This window comes from Hypanus sabinus, chromosome 12 (assembly GCF_030144855.1).
Source record: "Hypanus sabinus isolate sHypSab1 chromosome 12, sHypSab1.hap1, whole genome shotgun sequence".
NCBI lineage: Eukaryota > Metazoa > Chordata > Chondrichthyes > Myliobatiformes > Dasyatidae > Hypanus > Hypanus sabinus.
Window position 1 is genome coordinate 105,759,174 of NC_082717.1, and position 20,500 is coordinate 105,779,673.

The 20,500-nt window shown below is 44.5% G+C and overlaps 1 protein-coding gene across 5 annotated transcripts in view; it reads left to right on the plus strand.

The window, feature by feature from the left end:
* The window catches only part of LOC132403223 (filamin-A-interacting protein 1-like), a 381,794-nt gene that overhangs the window by 323,652 nt on the left and 37,642 nt on the right, over positions 1–20,500 (plus strand). The gene's annotated exons all lie outside the window — the stretch shown is intronic.

Sequence of the window (20,500 nt, forward strand, 5' to 3'; positions counted from 1 at the left end):
ATTGGTCAGGGCAGGAAGGAATATGGAGAGGAGGCTATATTGCAGAAGGATATTCCAAGCCAGATTTACAGTTTTTTTTAAGGAAACCGGGTTTTGCAAATAGTTTTGAAACACTTGAATCCCAGATGCTGTATTTGTAAAAGACCATAAAGCAGTCATCATCGATGTATCTATTCGATTTGCAGACGATGCTGGCTCACACCTAGAGAGGTCTAACAGATATTGTCACCTGGAAGCTACCATCAATAACAAATGCAAAGTTGCGATTATCATCTTCTGTGTTTTTATTGTAAGCTCAAGGACGCTTTGGCCATCAGTCGATTTCATTTTCCTTTCACCACTTACTTTTTAGCAGCACCTGTAGTTTTGGAGGAGGCTCTAAGTGCAGTTTAAAAGCCTTCCAACATCTCTTCGCCCAAACGTTGACATCTTTACCAGTCTCCTGTCAACCATCCACATGTACGCCATCAATGAGTGTAGGCAGGGAGACTTTAATGTTAATATTGACATATGGGATTAGCTTGTATATTGTACTTCGCCTCTCTGAACAAAACTACATTATGATTGTATTTTCCTCACCAGAAATTGAAAGTTAAGGGATTGACATCCCAACAGCACAGTTTTCTTGTTGGAATCCCATGCCAGTCCTCTCCTAGAATAAAGTTTAAAATAAAACTAAATTAAAGATTAAAGCCACACTGCGAGCTCTGAACACAGCAGATGACCCCCAACAGACTCACAGGTGAAGTGTCACCTCGCCTGGAAGGACTGTTTGTGACCTGAACGGTAGTGAGGGAGGAGGTGTAGGGGCAGGTTGGCACTTGTTCCACTTGCAAGGATAAGTACCAGGAGGCAGATCGGTGGGGAGGGACAAATGGACAAGGGAGCTGCATAGGAAGCTGTGAAAAGCGGAAATTGGGGGGTGGGTGGGGAGGGAGGGCATGATGCCCTCCACCTCACTTTCCACTTCACAGCTCCCTTGTCCAGTCACCCCGTGTGGTCTCCTGCATCTCAGTGAGTCCCGACGTGCATTGGGAGACCACTTTGCCGAGCACCAGAGAAACCAGGATCTCCCGGCGGCCACCCATTTCAATTCCACTTCCCATTCCCATCCCAAGTTGTCAGTCCCCGAGCTTCTCTACTGTCGCCACGAGGCCACCATCAGGTTGGAGGAACAACACCTTATATTCCATCTGGGTAGCCTCCAACCTGATGGCATCAACATCGATTTCTCCATCTTCCAGTAATTGCCCCCCCCTTTCCTTTATCATTCCTCATTCTCATCTCACTCTCCTTACCTGCGCATCCCCTCCCGCTTTGCTTTCTTCCATGGTCTTTCACACTCTCCTATCCGATTCCTCCTTCTCCAACCTTTTAACTCTTTCACCAATCAGCTTCCCAGCTCCTTACTTCACCCCTCCTCCTTTCAGTTTTACCTGCACCTTGTACTTCTTCCTCCCCTCCCCTCCCCTCACCTTCTTAAACTGACTTCTTATGTTTTTTCCAACCCCGACAAAGGGTCTCAGTACGAAATGTCGACTGTTTACTCTTTTCCACAGATGCTGCCTGGCCTGCAGAGTTCCTCCAGCATTTTGAGTGTGTTGCTTGGATTCCCAGTGTCTGCAGATTTTCTCTTGCTTGTGATAAAATACAAGCCTAACAGGAGTGATGCTCTCTCCGTGTTCTGCCTCTCTGACTCTATACATACGTAAAATGAGCACACTTATTTGTGTTTTGTTCCAATATGAGGTCATAGATCATTATAGCACAGGGCAGGCCCTTCAGTCCATCTAGTCTCTGCTGAACTGTTATTCTGTCTTGTCCCATTAGCCTGCACACAACCACCTGAAGTAACGAATTCCACAGATTCACTACTCTCTGGCGAAAGAAATTCCTCCTCATCTCTGTTCTAAAAAGGCATCCCTCTATTCTGAGGCTGTGTCCTCTAGTCTTAGAGTCCCCCACCATAGGAAACATCCTCCCCACATCCATTCTATCGAGGCATTTGAACAGTCAATAAATTTCTGTCGATCACCCTTCATTTGTCTGAATTCCAGTGAGTACAGGCCCAGAGCCATCAAACGCTCTTCATATGACATGCCATTCAATCCTGGAATCATTTTTGTGAACTTCCCTTGAACCCTTTCCAATATCAGTACATCTTCTCTTAGATTTTGTCGTTGCTTTGCGAGCCTGTTCATTTGGGAGACAGAGTTGGATCGATCTTCACCTGGCATCCCGTCCGCAGCCATTCCGACTCCCTGAGTTGGCATCTCCTGGAAGCACACAAGCCTTCACACGGCATCAACGTGTTGATCCAGGATGTGGAGGTTTTCTTAAATAATGGGCCCAAAACTGCTCATAATACCCCAATGAGGCTTCGCCAGTGCTTTAGAATGCCACGACATTACATCCTTGCATCTAATACGTCTCTAACAGTGAAGCAGATCCCCAGAACGACAAGAACAGTTGCATTGTTCAGCAGTACTGGCCGTTCTCTTAGCAACAAAGAGATTGCTTAGGTGTGTGGAGCGCAGGAGGAAATAACTGCCTTAAATCAGAAAATCATTACTTATTGTTCAATGACAGATAATATCCACACAAAATACTCTATAGGTGCTGGAAATCCAAGGCAACACACACAAAAGGAACTCAGCAGGCCAGGCAGCATCTATGGAGGAGAATCGACAGTCAATATTACATGCCAAAACCCTTCCTAAGGACTGGAAATGAAAGTGGAAAGAGACAGAATAAGAAGGTGGAGGAGAGGAAGGAGTACAAGTTGGCAGGGGGAAGATAGGTGGGTGGGTGAGGTGGGGATGAAGTGAGAATCTGGTGATAGGTAGAAGAGATAAAAGGCTGAAGAGGAGGGAATTTGATAGTGGGCTCTAAAGGAAAGAGAAAGAGGAGGAGCATCGAAGGATAGGGATGGGCAGGTGAGGAGAAGGGAATGGGGAACAGGAGGGAAAGGGCCATGGGAGAAACATTATCGTGGATGCTGGTGAACATCTTGAGAGTTGTTGGAGCTTTCTCGTGCTGGAGAGAAGGCTCCGCCATATTCCTGACTTGTGCTTTGTAGACGGTGGACAAACCTCGGGATGACAGCATACTCAGTTTCAGACCTATTCTTGTCGCAGCGTTTACGTGGCTGGTCTGGTTGAGATTCCTGCAGGATGTTGACGGTGGTGACTCAGCAATATTATTGCCTCTGAATATCAAGGATAGGCAGCAAGCTCTCCTTTCTGCTGCCTCGCATTGATGGCATCTGCAGACAATTCAGGTCATTTGAATCACTTCCGAGACCTAAGGATGAGAAGTGAAAAGTTTAAGGGGAACATCAGAGGAGACATCTTCTCTCAGAGGGTCGTGAGAGTGTGGAATGAGCTGTCAGCACAAGTGGTGCATGTGAGCTCGATTTCTACGTGGAAGGGAAGTTTGGATAGGTACATGGATGATAGGGGTAGGGAGGGCAGGATGATGGAATTCGGCAGTTTAAATAGTTCGACACGGACTAGATGGGCTGAAGAGATGTTTCTGAGCTGTACTTCTCTGAGACTCTGTGACTTGTGTAAAGGTTGAAAATGTCACATATGTTTCTTAGGCCATTCCTTGGGGCCAAGGGTGACTTGTTTCCCCTCCATTTTGAGGAGTGAAGGATGCCTATATTGGGATTCTTTAATGTGGGATAGTCAGAGCGCACACCGTGGGCTGAGCGGCCGGTTTCTGTGCTGTATCATTCTAGATTATTTGACATTTGAGTGAGGGCTTGGTCCAGTGGGGTTGATGGTAGATACAGGAGCAAGACTGCTATATGCCATACACTCCATACAGAGCCAACCGTAGACCCTCAAGGATACAGGATTTGGTTCCCATGCTTTCCCTCTGCTTTCTCACCTTGACCAAACCTGAACCCACTCCCACTTCCGTCCTACTTCCCTCTCCCAGTGAAAAGAAAATTGTATTTGGCCCACACACTGGCTGTACAGAGAAGGGAGAACTCATGGATTCTGAGTTTTCAGACCATCTTTGACAAGGTCCAGTATAGGAGGCTAGAGTGGGATAACATCGAGTACGCTGACATTGCTTGAAAATTGGCGGATAATCCCGTTCTCTGGTGGAGGTTAGTGGGGGCACCTGTGGAATCAGTCTTTGGGTCTCACTCAACACGTACTGAATGCGGGGGACCGCTTTGACAAACATCTTTGCTCAACCACAACAAGAAGGGTTTCCTGGTGACCAGCCATTTCAATTCCACTGCCCACTCTGGTTCTGGCATGTTGGCCCACATGTTGGTCTCCTCGCCTGTCACTATGAGGCCATTCTCAGGTTAGAGAAGCAAAACCTCATACTCTGGCTGGATAGCCTCCATCTTGAGAGCATGAAATTCTCATTTCATTCTATTTTCATTAGAGGTACAGTGTAGAACAGGTTCTTCTGCACAACAAGCCACACCACCCAGCATCCCACCGATTTAACCCCAGGGCAATTTACAATGACCAATTAACCTACCAACTGGTACGTCTTTGGACTGTGGGAGGAAACCGGAGCACCCAGACGAAACCCTTGTATTGACGGGGAGAATGTACAAACTACTGACAGGTACTTCAGAATTGAACTCCACACTCTGGAATGACCCGAGCTGTAACCATGATGCTACAATGGCGTTAGATTCCTCTAACTTGCAGTAATTTCTCCCCCACTCACCCTCATCTCTTTATTCATTCCCTGTTCTGGCCCCCTTCTTACCCCTTCTTATCTCTTCACCTCCCCCTAGTGCCACTCCTCCTTCCCTTTCTCCCTAGGTCCTCTATCCTCTCCACAGATTTCTTCTTCCACCTATCAACTCCCAGCTTCTCACTTCATCCTATTTCCCTCCTTCCCACCACCCACCCACCTTCCCCTTCACCTGGTTCCATCTATCATCTTCTAGCTTGTACTTCTTTCCCTTGCCCCACCTTCTTGTTCTGGGTTCTGCCCGGTCCCGATGATGGGTCTCGGCCTAAAGTGTCGACTGTTTACTCATTTCCATCGATGCTGCCTGACCTGCTGAGTTCCTCCAGCATTTTGTGTGTGTTACTCTGGATTTCCAGCACCTGCAGAATCTCTTGTGTTTCTGAATGCAGCATATCTAACTTTGCCAACCATATGAAACTCTGTAGGGTTGGGAGTTGTGGGGAGGGTGCAGAGAGGTGATTTTGGCAAGTGGAGTGGGTATGTTTATGGCAAACACAAGATACATGCGACACACCTGTGGGCTGATTTGACTCAAGTCACCATTTCACTGTATGTCTCAATGTACAGGTGATAGGTAAAGCTAATTGTTCATCTCTCCTTTCATTAGAACAGGTAAATAGGACCCAAGTTGGAAGGGATTCAGGTTCGGTCAAGGTGGGGAAGAGGCCTCTAGAGGGAAAGGGAGGATACCACACCCTGTGACTGTGTAGATCCAGGTCTCTGCCTGTATGCTGTGTAAATACATACAGATGATTGGCTGACCGTCAGGAGGCAAACAGTGGGAACAAAAGGGTTCTTTTCTGGTTGGCTGCCAGTGACAAGCGATGTTCTGCAAGGGAAGGTGCTGGGACCTCTTCTTTTCATGTTATATGTCAATGATTTGGATAATGGAACTGAAAGCTTTGTGGCCAAGTTTATGGATGGTCCAAAGATAGGTAGAAGGGTAGGTAGGGAGTCTGCAGAGGACCTGGACAGATTAGGAGAATGGGTAAAGAAATACAATACCGTGCTAAAGTCTTTGGCGCATATATATATAGCAGAGAGCAAGTTTGTAAATCTAGCGGGAGCAAAGGATGTTGGGAGCAGTGTGGGTGGAGTGCCACGTGGGGGGTGTGGGAGAGCTGGCAGAGAAGGAGTGCCAGGGGCTGAGGTTGGCATGGGTGCAAACACACCCAGCCCTGGGACACCAGGCAAGGCCATTTGATTCCAGTCATCATTACTGACTGTCTCTTTGGTGCTTCCTGCTCCCTCCCCTCTCCCTTCCCATTTTCCCAACCATGATTCCCCTCTTCCTGCCCGCTTCCCACTCTCAGTCCACAATAGAGATCCAAACCAGAATCAGGTTTACCATCATTCACATAATGTCATGATTTTTTCTGTGTGGCAGCAGTACAGTGCGATTCATAAAATTACTGCAGTACAGTACTGTGCAAAAGTCTTAGGCGTCCTAGCTATATATATGTTAGCATTCATTTCAAGAGGATTACAATATAAAAGCAAGGAGGGGGATGTCCATTTAGAACAGAGATGAGGAGGAATTTCTTCAACCAGAGAGTGGCGAATCTGTGTAATTCTTTGCCATGGCTGGCTGTGGAGGCCAAATCAGTGGGTATATTTAGGGCAGTGGTTGATTGATTCTTGATTGGTCAGGGCCTAAGTAGATATGGGGAGAAGACAAGAGATTGGGGCTGGGAGGAAAATTGGATCAGCTATGAAGAAATGGCAGAGCAGGCTCGATGGGCCAAATGGCCTATTTCTGCTCCTCTGTCGTGGTCTAATAGTAACTGCAACAGGATCAATGTACGATCAACCAGAGTGCAGAAGACAACAAACTGTGCAAATGCAAATATAAATAAATAGCAATAAATAACAACACGAAATAATGAGATTAAGAGTCCTTAAAGTGGGATCATCGGTTGTCGGAACATTTCAATGATGGGGCAAGTGAATGTGGTTATCTTCCTTAATTCAAGAGCCTGATGGTTGAGGAGTAGTAACTGTTCTTGAAGCTGGTTGTACGAGTCCTGAGTGTCCTTTACCTTCTACCTGATGGCAGCAGCAAGATGATCTGGGTGGCGGAGAACTCTGACGATGGATGCTGCTTTCCTATGACGGGGTTACATGTTGGTAACACACATGGGAGGGCTTACCTGTGATGTACTGTGCCTAGTCCACTACTTTTTGTAGGACTTTCTGTCAAAAGGCATTGGTGTTTCCATGCCAAGAAATATCATTGCGAAGTTCTTGCATGGTGAATAAAACTATTATCAAGTTCTAGTGCTGGCTCTGAATAAGAGTCTTGTCTTGCTGATTCATGTCATGTGTAAACACATGAAAAGACTGAATAATGTTTCTTGAAGTAGAGCTGTTCACTCTCTGAAGTGGCTGGCGGCCATGTACTGTGGCACATTCAGTACACAGTGTTGTTACACTTGCTGAATGGAATTTGCTTTTCTCAAAGCCTGTTAAAGGTTTCATCGTGTCTGGTATTTTTCCCATTGCCCTTGCTTCCCCACATAACTTTGAACTAGTAAAAGCTGTTTTTGGTGATAAGTTTTATCAGCTTGAAACTAAAGAAGAACACAGAAATGCTGGAAGCTTTCAGTAGGTCGGGCAGCATCTGTGGAAAGAGAAACAGTGGTTCAGGTCAAAGGCCTTTCGTCAGAACATAAAGAGAAAGCAACTTAGACAGGGTGGCAGGGACAGTGAAGGGAAATGGGTAGAGCAGAGGGAATGTGTGTGATAGGATGAAATGATGGAGAGGCTTTGAATGGACAGTTAAGACCCCTTATCTGTGAAATATGTTGTTAATTTTATTCCATCTGGGTGACGTTGTATAGACTTGCCTTTTGGGCTGTGAGAGCAGGCCAGAATTTATAACTGAAAGAAAAAAGAAATTAAATACAATTAAATAGAACAGCTAGTGGTTTGAAAATGTAGATTTCAATATTGAATACAGAAGGCTGCAACATGTCCAGACGGGGCATGAGAATCTGCTCCTTGAGCTTCTGTTGGGCCATATAACAGTACAGGAGACCACGGAGTCGGACTGAGACGATGAATTGAAATGGTGATAACCTAAAGCTCAGGAGCACTCCTGAAGCCGGCAGGATGTTGCCCAAGGATATCTGGCACATCCTTTTCAACGCACTTTTGCAGAATCTGTATACATTAATTGGTTCTATTTGAGCTCGTATCAAGGGTGCAGCAAAGGTGCTGAGTTTTCACTGACTAGTCAACATCCATTTACTTGGATAAAATAGATAAAGTTCAAGCTTCCTTCTCAAGCCAGGACTTGTTAAATGAATGGTTGCCCATTCCTGCTATTCTGGAACTGCAAATTCTCACAGAGCCTTCTCTGATCAACTTAATTGATTCAAATTGAAAATGGATTAAACATTCCTGCAGCATTGAAACATTCTTTCTAATTGACACTGGAACTGATTACAACATAATTGGGTGAATGTCTTCCACCAGCGATGTAGAAGGGCATGGTATCCTGTATTAGTGAAGTTACTTTCACAATCTTCCTTCAACTCGCAGTGCTTCACAGGCAAAGGACTATCACTGAAGTGATGCCATTGTGCAGTTTAGTGCACGGCATGCAACTGTGGCCAGGCGTCTTGTCTTAGTGATGACGCCTTAAGTGCAAGTGTTGGCCAGAACGGTAGGTAAGAGCCTCCCAAATGTATGTATTGGATCTGATGTTCTTTTTTGAAGTAGTCACATTGAATCTTTTACATGCACCAGGAAGACCAGATTATAGCATCTCATCTGGAATACGTGGCAGCTCTTACCTCGGCAGCACTCCAACAGTACTGCACTGAGACCATAAGAGGATGAGACCTAGGAGCAGAATTAGGCCATTCTGCCCTTCTAGTGCATACCATCATTCTATCATGGCTGATTTATTATCACTCTCAACTCCATTCTCCAGCCTTTTCCCTGTAATCTTTGACTCCCTTACTAATCAAGAACTTATTAACCTTGGCTTTAAGTATGCCATTGTGAATCCTGTGTTATAACTATTTTCAAGTATATTTGTAGCTATTCCCAGGAAAGGTTGTTACCCTTCAGTTTGGGTCTAACATGATCTGCATTCCTTTATGTAATGCAACTCATTAGGCAAAGACCTAAAAATAAAAACTGGAAAATAAGATTGATGTTTAAAAGAAGTCATTGTGAAAAGATACTGGCTTCACAAATCTGTTTAGTGTGAAGGGAAGCAAATTATATCAGCTCATCATGAGATACAAGTATGATGGATAAGATCAGGCTCTTCTCCTTTCTGCACAAAGACTGCAGTGTAATCCTGTAAAAAAAAGGGTTATTTTCAGGGTGCAATGGTAGTGTAGTGGTTAGCATGACACTATCACAGCTTAGACCATTGGAGTTCAGAGTTCAATCCCAACGTCATTGCAAGGAGTTTGTATGTCGTCCCATGGAATGCGCAAGTTTCTTCGAAGTGCTCCGGTTTCCTCCCACGGTCCAAAGCCGTACCAGTCAGTAGGTTAATTGGTCACTGTACATTTTCCCGTGATTAGCCCAAGGTTAAATTGGGGGTTACTGGTGGCACAGTAGAAAGGCCAGAAGAGGCTATTCTGCCCTGTATCTCCAAAGGAGTAAAATAAATGATTGCCTCACTTGCACTCAATTTGATGATGATGGCGACATGATTCCTTCTCCTCATCTTGGAAGAGTCCTTATTACTTGCCCAGTGCCTCAACACTAGGGCTGAATAACAAGCAAGTCACACACAACCACATCTGGAGCATGATTAATGTGCAATTGAATTGACTTTATTTCTAACATCCTTCACATATTTGAGGAGTAAAAATCTTTACGTTACATCTCCAACTGAATGTGCAATATGCAATCAAAGTAATTTATAATAATTAGTAATAAATAGGACAGTCAATGTAACATAGAAATACACTGAAATCTGTGTGAGTTCATCAGTCTGATGGCCTGCTGGAAGAAGCTGTCCCGGAGCCTGTTGGTCCTGACTTTTAGGCTACGGTATCGTTTCCCAAATGGTAACAGCTGGAATAGATTGTGGTTGGGGTGACTCAGGTCCCCAATGATCTTTTGGGCCCTTTTCTCACATCTGTCTTTGTAAAGAATCATGGGAAGTTCACATCTACAGATGTGCTGGGCTGTCTGCACCACTCTCTGCAGAATCCTGCGATTAAGGGAGTCACAGTTCCCAGACCAGGCAGTGATGCAGCCAGTCAGGATGCTTTCAATTGTGCCCCTGTAGAAAGTTCTTGGGATCTGGGGGCCCATACCAAATTTCCAGAGCCCTCTGAAGTGAAAGAGGTGCTGTTGTGCCTTTTTCACCTCACAGCTGGTGTGTACAGACCCTGTGAGGTCCTCGGTGATGTGTATGCTGAGGAACTTAAAGCTGTTCACCCTCTCAACCCCAGATCCATTGATGTCAATAGGGGTTAGCCCATCTCCACTCCTCCTGTAGTCCACAACCAGCAAATTTGATTTTATGATGTCGAGGGAGAGGCTGTTTTCTTGACACCGCTGTGTCAGAGAGATGACTTCTTCCCTGTAGGCCACCTCATTATTATTTGAGATAAGGCCAATCAATGTAGTGTCATCACCAAATTTAATTAGCAGATCAGAGCTGTGGGTGGCGACACAGTCATGGGTATACAGGGAGTAAAGGAGGGGGCTTAGAGCAGAGCCCTGCGGGGTTCCTGTGTTGAGGGTCAGAGGGAGCCCGTGCTCACCACCTGCCAGTGATCTGACAGGAAGTCCAGGGTCCAGCTGCACAAGGCGGGGTCAATGATAAGTTCTGACTTATTCCCCAGTAGTCAGTATCAGAATCAGGTTTAATATCACTGGCATATGTCATGAAATTTCTTGTCTTTGTGGTTGCAGTATAGTGCAATACATAATAAGAGAGAAAAAACATGTATGTGCATATGTGTGTGTGTATCATCTCCACCAATTCATCATGGCTGATTCAATTTTCCTCTCTGCCCCAATCTCCCTCCTTCTCCCCGTATCCCTTCATGCCCTGACGAATCAAGAATCTCTCTATCTCTGCCTTAAATATACCCAATGTCCTCCTCAGCTGCCTGTGTCAACAAATTCCACAGATTCACCACTCTCTGGCTGAAGAAATTGCTCCTCATCTCCATTCTAAATGGACGTCCCTCTATTCTGAGGCTGCGTCCTCCAGTATTAGGATACATTCTCTCGAAAAGCTCTTTTAACAGTTGATAGTCTTCAATGAGATCACCCGTCATTCTTCAGAATTCCAGTGAGTAGAGGTTCAGAGCCATCAAATGCTTCTCATACGATAAGCCTTTCAATCCTGGAATCAGTTTCGAATCCTTGCCTGTTTCAGCACATGCTTTCTTACTTAAGGGCACGAAACTGCTCACAATACTCCAAGGGAAGCCTCAGCAGTGCCTCAAAAGCCTCAGCATTACATCCTTGCTTTTATATTCCAGTGTTCTCAAAATGATTGCTAACACCGTCATATCTGCCTTCCTCAGCATGGATTCAACCTGCAAGTTAACCTTTAGAAAATCCTACACGAAGACTCCCAAGTTCCTTGGCACCTCAAATTTTTGAATTTTCCCTCCATTTAGAAAATAGTCAACCCTTGTATTTCTTCTACGAAAATGAATGACTATACAGTTCCCGACACTGTGTTCCACCTACTGCTTTTTTGCCCATTCTCATCCTGCCCCTCCACATACCTTCATATCATTCACAAATGTTGTACAAAGCCATCAGTTCTGTCATCTTTGACATAAAGCATAAAAAGATGCGATCCCAACACAGATCCCTGTGAAACTTCACTAGTCACTGACATCCAACCAGAAAAGGCTCCATTTATTCCCACACTTTGCCTCTTGCCAATCAGCCACTGCTTTACCCATGCTAGTATCTTTCCTATAATACCTTGAGCTCTCAGCATGTTAAGCAGCCTCACGTGTGGCATCTTGTCAAAGGCCTTCTGAAAATCCCAAGTATGCAACATTCAACGATTCCCCTTTGTCTGTCCTGCTTGTTATTTCTTTAAAAAATTGTAGCAGATTTGTCAGGCAAGATTTTCCCTTGAGGAAACCATGCTGACTACAGGCTATTTTATCATGTGTCTCCAAGTACACCAAAACCACATCCTTAGTAATCGACTCCAACATCTTCCCAACCACTGGGGTCAAACTATCTGACCTATCATTTCCTTTCTTCTGCCTCTCTCCCTTCTTGAAGAGTGGAGTGACATTTGCAATTTTCCAGATGTCCGGAACCAAGCCAGAATCTAGTGATTCTTGAAAGATCATTACTAATGCCTGCTCAGTCTCTTCAGCCACCTCCTTCAGAATCCTTGGATGTACATCACCTGGTTCAGATGTTTCTGCTACCGTCAGACCTTTCAGTTTCCCAAGTACCTTCTTCCTTGTAATGCCCCCTGACACTCTCGAACTTCAGGCATACTGCTGGTGCCTTCCATAGTGAAGACTGATGCAAAATATGTATTTAATTCATCCACCATTTCCTTGTCCCCCATTACCACCTCTCCTGCATCATTTTCCAGTGGTCTGATATCTACTTCTGCCTCTCTTTTACTCTTTATATATCCAAAGATGCTTTTGGTATCCTCTTTAATGTTCTTGGCTAGCTCACCTTCATATTTCTTCTTTATGACTTTCTTAGTTGCAATCTGTTGGCTTTTAAATGTCTCCTAATCTGCCAACTTCCCACCACTTTTTGCTCTATTATATTCTGTCTCTTTGGCTTTTAAGTTGGCTTTGACTTTGCTTGTCAGACGCTATTGTGTCATCCTGCCTTTAGAATGTATCCATCCTGCGCCTTATAAGTTGTTCCCAGAAACTCCAGCCATTGCTGTTCTGCCTTCATCTCTGCTAGTGTTCCCTTTCAATCCATTTTGGCAGGCTCCTCTCTCATGCCTCTGTAATTCCCTTTACTTCGCTGTAATACCGATACATCTGACTTCAGCTGCTGCCTCTCAAGTTGTAGGCTGAATTCATTCATTTTATGATTACTGTCCCCTTTACCTTAATCTCTCTAATCAATTCTGGTGCATTGCCCAACACCCAATCTGAAATAACTGATCTCCTAATGGGCTCAACCGCAAGCTGCTCCAAAAAGCCGTGTAGTTAGCATCTAACAAACTCCCCCTCTTAGGGTGCAGCACCATCCTGATTTTCCCAATTTACCTGCATGTTGAAACCCCCCCATGACTATTGCCCTTTTGAAATGCTTTTTTTAAACTCTCCTGTTGCAACTTGTAGCCCTCATCTTTACTTGTGTTTGGGGGTCTGTATATAACTCCTATCAGGAACATTTTACCCTTGCAGTTTCTTAGCTCCATCCAGAACGATTCTACACCTTCTGATCTTGTGTCACCTCTTTCTAAGTATTTGATTTCATTTTTTACCAAGAGCCTCGTTACCCTCCCTGCCAGTCCTTTGGAGGCAATGTGTATCCTTGGAGCTTAAGCTCCCAGCTATAATCTTCTTCAGCCATGATTCAGTAATGCCCACAATGTCATATATGCCAATTTATAACTGTGCTACAAGTTCATCTACCTTAATCCATATACTGTGTGTATCCAAATATGAAGTGGCACTGTAGTGTAGTGGTTAGCACAACACTTTATATCACAGGCAATCCAGATTCAATTCCCTCCATTGCCTGTAAGGAGTTTGTACATTCTTCCCGTGACTGTGTGCTTTCCTCAGGTTGCTTCAGTTTCCTCCCAAAGTCTGCTTGATAGGTTAATTGGTCATTGTACCATGATTAGGCTGTGGTTAAATCGAGAGATTGCAATACAGCATGGCTTGAAGGGCCGGAAAGACATATTCCACACTGTGCGTCAGTAAATGAGTAACACGTTCAGTTTTGATTTCATCACCTTTTTCAATTTTGTCCAACTTTTATATTGCAACTCATCCTGTTCACAACAATTTTACCCTATCATCAGCCTGTCTTTGCTAACAGTCTCACTACACACTGCCTCTGTTTACAAACCAACTACATCCTCAGCCCTATCACTCCAGTTCCCATCCCCCTACCAAATTAGCTTAAACCCTCCTGAACAGCTCTAGCAAACTTGCCCACAAAGATAGTGGTCCCCCTCGGGTTCAGGTGTAACCCCTCCCTTTTTTACAGGTCATATCTTCCCCAAAAGAGGTCCCAATGATCCAGAACTCTGAACCCCTGCCTCCTGCATCAGTTCCTCAGCCACATACTTATCTGCCAAATTCTCCTATTCCTACCCTCACTGGTGCATGGCACAGACAGTAATCCTGAGATTACTACCATGGAGGTCCTGCTTTTCAACTTTCTACCTAGCTCCCTAAAATCTCTCTTCAAGACCTCCTCACCTTTCCTGCCTATGTCATTGGTGCCAATACTTACCAAGACTTCTGACTGCTCCCCCTCCCCCTTTAGGACATAAAGAATCCGATCCGAGATGTCCCTGACCCTGGCACCTGGGAGGCAACGTGCCATCTAGGTGTCTCTTTTGCCATCTATTCCTCTAACTACGGAGTCTCCTATCACTACTGCAGTCCTCTTCACCTCTCTTCTATTCTGAATTGCAGCGCCTGAGATCCAGTCACTGTAGCCCCTTTGGTGAACAGTATCCAAAAAGGTGTACATATTATTGAGAGGAATGGCCACAGGCTGCCATTTTCCCTTCTCCTGCTGATGGAAATCTTGGGGTGACTACCATCCTATCTATCACTTCCCCCATCTCCCAGAGGAGCCGGTTCACCGAGCTGCAGCTCCATTCCCTTCACACGTTCTCTGAGGAGCTGCAGATGAGGTCATCCGGGAGGCTGGAGATCTCCCTGAATTCCTGCATCTCACACAAAGAACACAACATAGTCCCTGGAGCTGCTCTAACTGGCGAGGAACGCAAAAGAAGAAATTTACCAGATACTTCACCTTACCCAAGACTGATTTCTCCTAAGCGGGATGAACCAAGGCCACTCCAACACTGGCCCTCTCACACGATGGCCACTCCCCTTGCCCCTGCCTTACTTTTATTCACCGTCTCTAATGAATCCCATTCACGAAGCACTGCCTTTATTAATCTTCAATCATGGACCTTTGTGAAGTCGCTGTCTCTTCTCCCTTTCTCTGATTGGATGCAGTCCAAACTCTGAAAACTACCACGAAGCGCTGCGTTTTTAAATTTTCAATCATGGGTCAGCCTGAAGTCGCCACTTTTTCTCGTGCTCCGGTTCATTGATTGGGTGCAGTTTAATCTCCCATATGAATTGTACTTTGATAATAAATTTAATTTTGAGTCTGCCAATCTCTCCGAGGTCTGGGATAGTGGGGTGACTGATGCAACCTGACCTCTGAATTTTGTATTATGTTTTACTATGATGCAGTGGGCAGGCACGGTGACACTGACCACAGTTCTCTGGAATTCTCAAGAGAAAAGCAGTGTAAGGCCACTATTGCCACCCAGCAATCCAGAGTGCTAACTGAACTGTTACTTAAGAATCAGCAACTGCTAGTTACGGTATCTTTTTCCCATATTATTATTGAAGCATACAATAGCATATTGTACACAATATGCCTGTAGGCTATTTCCAGCATCCCTATTTTGCTACCTATTCTAATTAAATTTTAATTTTGCAAGCCTACTGATGTCTGAGAAATGAAAATAAGTGGAATGTGTCATGTGAATATGGAACTCCTTTGCACCTTGTGTCTGTGACAATACACCAATCCAATGTGATCTGATGCTTTAACTAGATCTGGTTCCAGGGTGTCAGTGCACTAGGCCAGAGAATGAGGGCCAGGTATGCTGACAAGCTGTTTCTGCAGCCCACTTCCCATTCTCACTTTTTGGAGATTGCTGGCTGGTCGACAGAGGCCGTGCATGATCTCATGTGTTTTCTCATCAGCACAGGGAAGTGTGTCGATACTGGGATTTCAGCGATATTCTGGTGCTACCAATAGTGCGGTTAAATCCCATTAGCAATTGAATCTGTCTGTTTTAGGATTAAAACTAAATGCAATCATTGTCATCAGTGGCTTGTTTTGGTGAGAGGTCTCAAGATGTTAAAAAAGCTTGGGTCCTTTTGGAACTTCTCGGCAGGTGTCAATCATTGCGAGCAGTTTATTTTGGTGAGGCAGCGCGAAATTTTTAAAAGAGCACAGGGCTTCTTGGGACTTTTGGCGACCTTAAATCATGATGATTTCCTGCATTAGGCAACTGGCAAAGGCCAGTACAAAGAAGTTTGGCTTAAGCGGAGAGGCCATTGTATGGGAGCGGTGATAGTGTGAGCGGGACAGTGCTGGAATGGTCAACTCAAGAGGCTTAGGTGAGAAAGGGTAAGTTTCTAGTAGGCTTCTTTCTCTTTTTGTGAATTAGTGCACAGCTAGTGCAGTGAGAATGGGCTTAGAGCCAGTGGCGTGTTCTTCATGTTAGATGTGGGAATTTTGGGAGACCTCCAGGCTCTCTGATAATCACATCTGCACAAGATGCATCCAGCTTTAGATCCTGAGAAACTGTGTTAGGGAACTGGAGCTGCAGCTTGATAACCTTCGGCTCATACAGGAAAGCGAGGAGGCATTAGATAAGAAGCTAATGAGGAGGGTGCAGGAGGCAGGTATCTGGTGACTGTCAGGAGAGGGAAAGGGAATAAACAGCTAGTACAGAGTACCCCTATGGCAATCCCCCTCAATAATAAGTATACCGCTTTGGGGGTGGGGGGGATAGCTACAGCAAACAGGTCTCTGGAACTGAAACTAACACTGTGGCTCAGAAGGGAAGGTGGGTGGGGAAGTAGGGGATTACAGTGGTCATAGGGGCCCAGTATTTAGAGGAGCAGACAGGGAAGTCTGTGGAGATGAAAGCGACACCTGGATGGTATATTGCTTTGCAGGTGCCAGGGTTAGAGATGTCTCAGGTTGGATCTACACCACTCTAAAGGGGAGAATGAGCTGACGGAAGTCATGGTATATATCCGTACCAATGGCTTAAGGTCTTGAAGACAGAATATATGGAGCTATATGAAAGACAGAAGGAGGACATCAAGAGCAGTGGTCCCTGGATGTTGCCTGTACCACATGCCAGTGAGGGTAAGGATGGGATCATTTCAGAGATGAATGCATGGCACAGAAGTTAGTGCAGAGGGGCGTGTTTTCAGATCTGTGGATACTTTGATCTTTGCTAGGGAAGGTATGACCCATAGGGTAAGGACAGGTTACGCCTGAACTTGAGTGGAACCAATATCTTTGCAGGCAGGTTTGCTAGAGCAGCTGGGGAGGGTTGAGCAGAGACATGGAACTGAAATGATATGGCAAAGGATGGGGCATTTACTGTGCCAGTAGATGCAATATGTACTGAAACTGTGAACAAGATTAGGCAGTTGATAGGGCAGAATTACAGTAAATGGGATGTGTTAAACTGTGTATTTAAAAAAATAGTAGGGAGGATTCAACAGTTTGGAAAATTGACAATGAAGTGAAAGGGAAGGAGAGTGCAAGAGAGGCTAGGAAAGTCACCAGAATAAATAAAAAGACAAAATGTCTAGAAATTGATAAGAATCTAGCTTCTAGAAACATGGGAGCAAAACTGAAAACTGTGTTGAATACAGGGCTGAAGGTGTTACATTTGAATGCATGCGGTAGATGGAAAAAAGGTAGATGATCTTGTAGTGCTGGTAGAGACTGGCAGGTATGATGTTGTGGGCATCACTGAGTTGTGGCTGAAAGAAGATCTCAGTTGGGAGTTTAACATCCCAACATTGCACTGGAAGGACAGGCAGTTAGGAAGAGAGGGTGTGGTGGATCTGATGGTAAAAAATTAAATCAAATCCTTAGAAAAAGGTGACACGGGATTGGAAGATGTGGAATCCTTGTGGATAGAGTTAAGAAACTGCAAAGGTAAGAAGACCCTGATGGGAGTTACTTACGGGCCTCCAAACAGTAGCCAGGAAGTGGGCTACAAATTAGAACTGGAAATTGAAAAGGCATGTAAAAAAGGCAATGTTACAATATTCAAAGGGGATTTCAATATGCAGGTAGATTGGAAAATCAAATTGGTGCTGTATTCTGAGAGAAGGAATTGTAGAATGCCTATGAGATAGATCTTTAGAGCAGCTTGTGATTGAGCCCACAAGAGTAAAAGGAAATCTGGATTTGTTGTTATGTAATAGACACATAGAAAACCTACACACTGCAGCTTGAGAGGGAGAAGCTTAAATCATATGTATTGGTATTAAAGTGGAGTAAAGGGAACTAAAGAGGCATGAGAGAGGAGTTGGCCAAAGTTGATTGGAAGGGGATGCTATCAGGGATGACAGCAGAACAGCAATTGCTGGAGTTCCTGGGAACAACTGGGCAGGCACAGGATAGATTCATCTCTAAACAGAAGTATTCTAAAGGCAGGATAAGGCAACTGTGACTGACAAGGGAAGCATAAAAGCAAAATGGGAGACCATATATTTGAGCAAAAATTAGTGGAAAGCTAGAGGACTGGGAAAATTTTTAAAATTCACAGAAGGCAACTGGAAAAGCAATAAGGAGAGTAAAGATGAAATATGAAGGTAAGCTAACCAATAATATCAAAGAGGATACCAAAAGATTTATAAAGAGTGAAAAAGAAGCATGAGTGGATATCAGACTGCTGGAAAATGACACTGAAGAAGTAGTAATGGGGGACAAAGTAATGGTGGACAAGCTCAATAAGTACTTTGCATCAGTTTTCACTGTGAAAGACACCAGTAATATGCCAGAAACTTGGGGGTGGGAGTGGGTGTAGTTGTTACTACTATGGAGAAGGTGTTTTGGAAGCTGAAAGATCCGTAGGTAGATAAGTCACTTGGACTAGCTGGACTACATAGATAGCTGAAGAGATAGTAGAGGAATTAGTCAGGATGTTTCATGTATCACTAGATTATGGAATGTTTCTGGAGGACTGGGAAATTACAAATGTCACTCCAATCTTTAAGAAAGGAGAAGAACAAAAGACAGAAAATTATAGACCAGTTAGCCTGACTTCAGTGATTGGGAAGATGTTGGAGTCCATTATTAAGGATGAGGTTTCAGGGTACTTGAAGGCACGTGATAAAATAGGCCGTAACAGCATGGTTTACATAAGGGAAATCTACCCTGACAAATCTGTTCAAATTTTTTGAGGAAGTAACATGCATTATAGACAAAGGAGAGTCAGCGGATATTGTTTACTTGGATTTTCAGAAGGCCTTTGACAAGGTGGCACACATGAGGCTGCTTAACAAGGTAGGAGCCCATGGATAGCAGATTGGCTGACTAGCGTGAAGCAAAGAATGGGCCTTTTCGAGGTGGCTGCAGATAATTAGTGGTGTTCTGCAGGTGTTGGTGTCAGTTATTTGTCAGTGATTTGGATGATGGAGTTGATGGCTTTGTGGCCAGGTTTGTGGACAATAGGGGTTTGTGGAGGGGAAGGTAATGTTAATGAAGCAGGGGATTTGCAGAAGAACTTGGACAGATTAGGAGAATGGTGAGGAAGTGACAGATGGAATACAGCGTAGGGAAGTGTACAGTCATGCGCTTTAGCAGAAAGAATAAAGGCATAGACCATTTTCTAAATGGGGAGAAAATTCAAAAATTAGAGGTACAAAATGACTTGGGTCCTTATGCAGGATTGCTGGCTGAGTCAGTGGTAATGAAGGCAAAAGCAATGTTAGCATTAATATCAAGAGGATTGCAGTAAAAAAGCCAGGATGTAATGCTGAGGCTTTATAAGCCATTGGTCAGACCACGCTTGGAGTAGTGTGAGCAGTTTTGATCCTCTTATCTAAGAAACGGTGTGCTGACTTTGGAGAGAGCCCAGAGAACATTCACAAAAATGATCCCAGGAAGGAAAGGGTTAACATGTGAGGACTATTTGATGGCTTTGGGCCATTTAGAACAGAAATGAGGAGGAATTTTATTAGCCAGAGGGTGGTGAATCTATGGAATTCACTGCCTCAGACGATGGAGGCCAAGTGATGGATTATATTTAAAATGGAAGTTCATAGGCCCTTGATTAGTCAGGGTGTCAATAGTTATGTGGAGAAGTCAGAAGAATGGATTTGAGAGGAATAATAATTCAGCTGTGTTGGAATAGCAGGGGAGACATGATGGGCTGAATGGACTAATTCTGTTCCCATGTCTTATGGTCTTAAGTCTTAAATTCTAAGGCCGTAGTATCACCATTTTCAATTATCAGGTCCTTGCTGAGATGAACTGCACATCCATACTAACAAGGGTACAGAGATGTAACGTGTTCTTACAAATGTCCCGTCTAACCCCTATGAAAATGCATTGCCACCATTTTGGAAGGATCAATGCAAGATAACACAGCTATCTGTCATTAAGTTCTCTGTTCTTCCGTCCATTCCCTATTATGCTTGTGTAGAGTTGTGCTGATCGTCATCAGCTGACTTCAGAATTGTTCATTCAGAATACAGTTCCTCAGTTCCAACGATACCCTGCAATTGTTAGGAAACATACCACTTTGCAACATCTGGCACTTCTGTGTATTTTTGTTCTCCATAACCGCTGGAGACATCAGTCTTCATTGTTCGTGTTGTTGGGGAACAGAGATGCTTGGAAGGGCTCGCTGTCAATCACCCATGCACACTGTTCCCCAGGGTAGAAATGTCCAACACCAGAGAGAATGCTTTTAAGGTTTCATGGGGCTGGTGAGTTTAAAGGCAGCAGAAACCAGTAGAGGGGCTGAACTGCCTGCTAGTGGAAGAAGGCAGTCCGAGGGAGCTGAGTC